Raw genomic sequence first — 7,518 nt, 5'->3', positions numbered from 1 at the left:
CGATTCATCCAAGCGGATATCCCACTTGACTCCTTATGGAGACAGTGACGAAATTGCCGCTAGCAATTCTGGATCATGCTAGGATATTTTAACATTATGTGAACTTCTATGTGAGCCATGGCTACAGACCGCCGTTTGGCAATCCCTCTAGAACCGTCCAGAGGAATTATTCTATCTGATGAGGAAAACTATGTGTGGGGTGACCTCCATTATTATGGAGTGGTGATTACCTCAAACCCATACCAATTGACCAAGCTGATATCCCATCCACCACAGACCAGCGACTGGGATCAGCGAGGACATACTAACTTTATGTGAACTAAAGGCCTTAGCTGCCATATGGCATGGCAGCACTTAACCATTCCCCTAATAACACATAGAGGAATATCCTATCTGATGGTAGAAACTATGTGTGTGGTGATTACCTCCATTATTATGGAGTGGTGATTACCTCAAACCAATTGACCAAGCCGATATCCCATCTTTTCCCCCAACACACCGAGACAAGCGCCTGGGATCGGCTAGGACATACTAACTTTATGTGAACTAAAAGGCCTTAGCTGCCATGGCATGGCAGCCTTAACCATTCCTCTAATGCCACATAGAGGAATATACTACTTAAACTTAACATGACTAAGTGTTCATGCACCGTGATGCAAGCTCAGAGTTGATGCCCCCAACCGCATCACATTGGATGCCCCCAACCGCATCAACTCTTATGCTACCCAACCGCATCAGCCGTATGATGCTACCCAACCGCATCAGCCATATGATGCTACGGCTACCCAACCGCATCAGCCGTATGATGCTACCCAACCGCATCAGCCATATGATTTTTTTTTTTTTATATAATTATTAATTATTATTATTTATTTATTTATTTCTAACCGTGAGTTCAACAGAGCACCTGTTGATTCCTGAACTTCAGGAGTCCTAAATGGTGTCCTAAAGCGATGTCCACCGCTGACAGTGCCACACCGCAAGTAGGATTTTTTTTTTTTTTTTTTTTAATAACCGCATCAACCACGATGCCAATTAACCGCATCAACCATGATGCCTTGAGTTTGAGCAACCAGCTGAACTCTCTAGTGCCAACTAAAGAAGCATTTTAAACTTCATGACTTTGAGGTCACGCTACACCTTAACTTCACCCAGCGACCACCAGATATGCATGGTAATAACAGAACTACCATTTACATTTAGCAATTACAACACTTGTATTCATTACATCCTGATCCAACAAAGAACTCCTCATTTAGCGCACATGACGAACATGGCACTAAGGAGCATTTTAATCAGAACGGTTGATCTGAGCGCCAACTGAAAATATGCAGACAGTTGAGATTTGTTCTGTTGAATTAAAGCTTAAACTGAAGATGGGACATGACCTGTTGAACAAATGAGCCACAGATAAACATAATGCTGCTTTGTGTGAGAACAGACTAAGATCTGTGTGTTAACAGCTAAGATCTAAGACTGCCCCGTCTAACCATAGATTGACTTCTAATTAACAGAATACTGAAGCAGCTTCCAATGAGAGACTAAAGATATATTCATAAAATGACCCTCCATAGAAATGCAACATCAGAAATGATGGATGCATGACTAACTCTTGATATACGCTTAGATTAGACTCCACATAGATGAAAGCAATGGTTATTGACTTATAGTAGTTAGTAGTACCAACATGATTTAATCTGAATGCAGTACTACCTTTACATAACATGCTTGTAAAATTGCAACTTTGCTTACGAGATTGAAGGAGAACCACAGCCGACATAATACTAAGAATGATAAGCCACCCTTTAAAGAACATAACATTAAATGTTTGCCTCCTGAGCAGATTTCATTAACGACCAAAACATCCATTATCCAATACTTCATAACAATAATACTGGTACTAAGTTTGGATTCCAAGAACCTTTGAAATGCCCATCACCATGGTACTCGGTTAACTAACTAAATTATAATAATAATTATTATTATTAATATTTTTTAAAACATGGCCAGCGGCCACATTACCTGGCCGGAGATGACAGCTGATAAATTGATGCAATCTGACTACTATTACAGTCTATCGCCACAATGACGCCTCCTTTTTTAAAATCCCTTTCCCCACACCTTCTGAGGAAATGACACTCGACAAACTGGACAAATTACTGATCTTGACTCTACTGAAGAGCCCCACCATTTATCTGGTAGCAATAACTTTACTCCTGAAGCTTGTCACACAACATGACATCAATTGACAACCGCTTTTATAAGAATGCATTACATCTGGGGATCTGGAACATATGTTGATCCCAGATAAGACATGAGTGCCCTCATGAATTGCTCCCCTCCTTTAGGCCCTGAGAGCATAAATGCCCTCTGCTGGACTGGCTGCATTTTGCAATTAGCGGTGTTAAACCATCTTTAATATAAGACTATTTAGATGGGCTGCTATGCTAAAGATAAAGGAAAGCAGTTGTTTCCTCAAAGTGTTTCAAGATTTACTTAAGAAAATCCCTGTAATCTACCAGTCTCTTATCCAAGGTGTAAGCAGCAAAATGTAAATCACCTTGACAGCAAGAATAGCTTAATTAGCTTTGCAATAAAGTGCACAGCAACTTTAGAATGCAACCAAAGCTTACATCTAACCAAGCACTGCAGCCAACACAGTATAATAGCCCATTACTTACTTGATTTGTAGTTTAATTTACTTAATTATAATATTTACCAGCCTCCACTATCTTAGAGGCAACTTATAACCAGAAAACGTAGGCTACATCAGATGGAAATAGCTATAGCCACCAATTAGCACATATAGCTGCAACATTAAATAAATTACCACAATATAATGCCATACTGCACACTATAGTCTACTTTAGTAACAACGTTTCCTGTGCACATTAACCATAAGTTATCTTTACAGCATAATTAAATGCATTCTCCTAGATTTGAACTGCTGAAAGAATGAATCACTAATATATATAGCCTATATATATTTTTTAAACAAGATTGAGTAGATTTACTTGGAACATTATTAATTCCCTACACTGAGATACTTGGTATTATGCTGCTTTACTCAAGTAAAATCCGCAGACTACTGTCTGCACACTAAACGAGATCAGAAAAACTATTAGTTATAACTTGTGCTTATAATAATAAGCAGACATGTCAACCCAGCACTGAATTGCGGACCTGTGGTTGCAGTCCCATAGCCCGGAAGAACGCACTCGACGTTGATCAATGAATGAACCACACCATGTTTGGAAGCACAAGAGAGAGAAATCAGCCAATCTAGAAACGTGATAATCTCCCATTCAATGCATTGATAGCATTCGAAGCCGATGTCTAAAGAAGCGACTAGACTAGCCACACAAAACAAACTTTAACTTATTATTATTATCCTAATGTATACATTGGCCATTTCAATAGCCTAAAATGAGCTTGAGATTATCTGCTATTTCAATCTGTGATAAATTGGAATATATGAAAGATTTGTTTAACTACACATTCATCTGGGGGACATATAGAACCACATAAGAAAGCAATCCCAAAACAACTACACCCAGAATAAGCCAACCACAACCACCATGCATAGTAGTGTATATTTGTAGGTCTTCTTAAATGTCATCATGATTTGAGTGCACAGGGATCTCATTTTAAATAAGCCAAGTGCTTTTATGAGCGATCCAGTTTAGAGGACCTTGTATTGTGATTTGTACTTCCATGTACTGTTACCATGACTTTCTAAATAAAGTATTCAATCAATCGAACCAACCAAGCGATTTTACAGAACCGGGCCAATGCTGCTTATAATTAACCGACATGGCAACGTAAGACGTGTAATGAGATGAGGCCCCATAGCCCGGAGGAACAAAACAGAAAGCTCTGTTAAACAACAAAAACACGCTGTTTCTCAACTTAACTTTGCAACGTTAGCACGGAGCAATTTCACTACAATTTAAAGTAGCTTTGCCTTTAGTAATGGAACGAGAACCATAACAACCAACAGCACCAGTCCAACCGCTGAACCATCAGCAACAACATTAGCAGCATGGTTAACCCTAACCCTAACAGCATAGAGAACAGCAGCTAGTAGATAAAACAAACGCAACGCCATACAACCTGGCCTCATCACAGTATAGACAGCAGCTTATGAGCAGAAAAGCATGATTCAAGCAGCATGTATTAGTAACACCAGCAACTCTGAACAGGGGAGCATGATAGCATAGCTCCAGTAACAACCAAACAACCAGCCAGAAACGCTAACGCTGCAATGCAGCGGCTGCCTACAACACCTATGAAACACAAAGCAGACAGAACACAGATGAAGGTGAGCTTAAATAACCCGCCCGATTGGACAACTGACTGACGTGACTGCCACGTCAGAGTATGACGTACTGTATGGGTCTGCATGACGCTGTAACCAGCCTCATAGAATGAGCAATGCATGTAACCTATCTCGAGTGTATGCTGCCAGAACTAACTCGCAGGCTACGTATCATTGGGGAGAAAAAGGGGTAAAATGCACCGAAAAAAACTATTAACAGAAACATTATAAAAACAAATGAAAAAGAAATACAAAACAATTTTGGAAGGAGTGATTCCAAACCCTAAATATAATATGATATTACCATTTTTTTTTTAAATCTATGGGATCCAGAACTAACAAACATCTCAAATGTTGTCATGGCAGCCATGTTGGAATTCAAGATGGTGGCAAACGGGCTTATAAAGTATAGTTTTGGACCATGACGGAGGCGTGCCGACTCAGCAAACCTTGAGGCCGAGGAGTCGCGCCCGAGCGCCTCCAGGCGTGAGTGCCCGCGACGACCGGCCGATGGTCTGCTAGTCGACTAAGCGCCGTCCGAGTTATGTACCGATAGGTACAGAATCGTAAATGATGTTGCGGGGACTGCGTTTGCCCCCAACTGCCACTCAGTGCACTAACATAGCTCGCGTCGCCAGGCTCTCTACCCGCCACCCGCCCCCTTGTGCTTCAACTACATGCAAAAAGGCTGTTCGCTTCTTGGATCCGTCAATTTTTGAATTCAGCGCCCAAAAATACCCCTAGGTGCAAAACTTCCCACTTTCTGCCGGAAGGGAACAACTTTTTCACAAATTTCTCCCACTACTCCGTTTCAGCCACAAACAATGTTGCAATTCACAAGAATCACAAGTAAGCAACCAACAGAACAACTTAGCAATGGTTCAGATGTGCTAATACCGCACGCACGCACTCACGCACGCACGCACGCTTCTGTAGGACCTACTGATGGATTCTGGTCTTGGGATCCAAACTTTATTTTGAAAAGTATCCATACAATTATCCATATCAATATCTATAAAAAAACAGGCAGATTCACTTTTTGGCCTGAAAATATTCAAAAATGTCCACACATTTTCACTCCCCCCCCCCCTCAAATAGCAGATCTGCAAGCTCATAGCGTGACACTCGTGCCACGCTATGAGCTTGTATATCTGCTATTTTTTTTAATGGCCAAAGAAATCAAAAAATTACACAGATGTGTTCCCGGATTGGATGGGTTAATAATACCCAGAGATACTATCTGGTTTACTAACCAGATGGGATCATAACTGACCCTACCTTTAGATGTCTTCTAAATCCTAGCAGTTTTCTGAGAAACCTATGTTGCTATATATATCAGTGGTGGTCAAGGACCCCCAACATTATATGTATTTGGCCGCCGACCCCCATATCAAAATATGTGGTTCCATGCAGGGACCTCCCAGAAGCAAAGATTTGAGTTAAAACATTTCGCTTTGCACAAATTCAATACTTTGGCTATTCAAAAATAGCTGATGCTTGTAGTGCGGCACAAAGTGACGCGATATCTGCTATTTTTGAATAGCCAAAGTATAAAATAACGCTTTTTAGCTCAAATCTAAAGTGACATCGATGTTTTCCCGGGTTTTAATGGGTTAACTTGAATAAACCTATAAGCTGCTGTCTGGTGCGTATCGGATAAAGAAGAGTCTGCTGAAGCTCTGGGTACTTTGAGTCATTTATTTAGATCATGTTAAAGCCACAATATGGGATTTATTTGTATTACTAAAATGTTATTTCATCAGTCTATGGTAGAGTATATAGCACATATGCAATGATTGGAAGTGGCCTCCCTGCTCTTGCATTGACAAGTGTCAACCCTGGTGTCGGGTATGGACACCAACTGGACTGGTTGACAATTTCAACAAGTTATTTGAAGAAGACAGCGCACCTGATTGTCTGTCTGTCTGTCTGTCTGTCTGTCTGTCTGTCTGTCTGTCTGTCTGTCTGTCTGTCTGTCCATAATTCTGTCCATCTGTCGAGCAGCATAAGTTAGAGAAGTAAGTTAAGAACATATTTCTTTAATTTCTTAATGAATTAATGAAGCAATATTACACCAGAGCATGCAAAAAGGCTGTTCACTTCTTGGATCCGTCAATTTTTTAATTCAGTGCCCAAAAATACCCCTAGGTGCAAAACTTCACACTTTCTACCGGACGTGAACAACTTTTTCACAAATTTCTCCAACTACTCCGTTTCAGCTACAAACAATGTTGCAATTCACAAGAATCACAAGTATGCTGTTGTATATTTTCGATCCCAAGAGCGGGCTATTAATACCAGTTTCCTGGAAAAGAAGCTTCAAAGTAGAGGAGTCCAGAGTCCAAGGATTTCAGGTCAAGCATCTTTTATTTCAGCCTGACTGGTCACTGCCATTGTTCTGATAAGCAGCGCGCCCAGTCACATACAAAAACACATTACTTATACCAGTTAAAATCTTGCACCAAGAGGTGGGGCCAGGTGGTTCAAAAGCCCAGCCCCCAATTTCTATAGTTCTGACAGGGACGTTGTCGGGCCGAGTCCCCGCCTACCATGTTGGTATCACACATTTAGCAGTTATACAGTGTAACAATCTTGTCTTATTTCTATTTATCAAACTTTACGTTTACACAAAGACTGGTTTAGTATTTCTTGTTCAACATCTCTCAAGCTTTAAAGACGCACTGAAGTGACATTTTCGGTCATTTTATTTTGAAGGTTCAGCCCGAAACGTTGGCTCAACGACTCTAAACCAATCAGAAGGTCCCATCCCTTCAGGCTATGGGACGTTGGATCTCAATCACTTCATCCGTGCTGGCACACGGCTAGTGTTTATTTACAAGTGAGAGAGAGACGGCCAGTGAAGCACGTTTGCTACTACCTGGCTTATTTCGAACCTATAATGTTTTCAGATACATATTTTAGTGTGCAGATGAAGTTTAAAATGAGTAATACACTCATCTTCAATGAGATTCAAAACGGAGTATCTCTGTAATTAAAATCAGCTGTGTTTGAAGAACGTGCAGCTATGGGAATCAAACAGGTGCATGTAATCAAGATTCATTTATATTCGTGAAGGCTGTATTATGTCATCACGCAGCACGTTTTCGTTTACAGGAAGTAATTAAGATTGGCTTTTTAGGGACTTTAGATGTAAAAATTCACAAAAAATGTTTTTTTGTCATTTTTTTGGCATCTATTGT

The sequence above is a fragment of the Gymnoscopelus microlampas genome (assembly GCF_963454915.1).
Source record: "Gymnoscopelus microlampas genome assembly, chromosome: 3".
Taxonomy (NCBI): domain Eukaryota; kingdom Metazoa; phylum Chordata; class Actinopteri; order Myctophiformes; family Myctophidae; genus Gymnoscopelus; species Gymnoscopelus microlampas.
Note: the sequence above shows the minus strand (reverse complement) of the source record.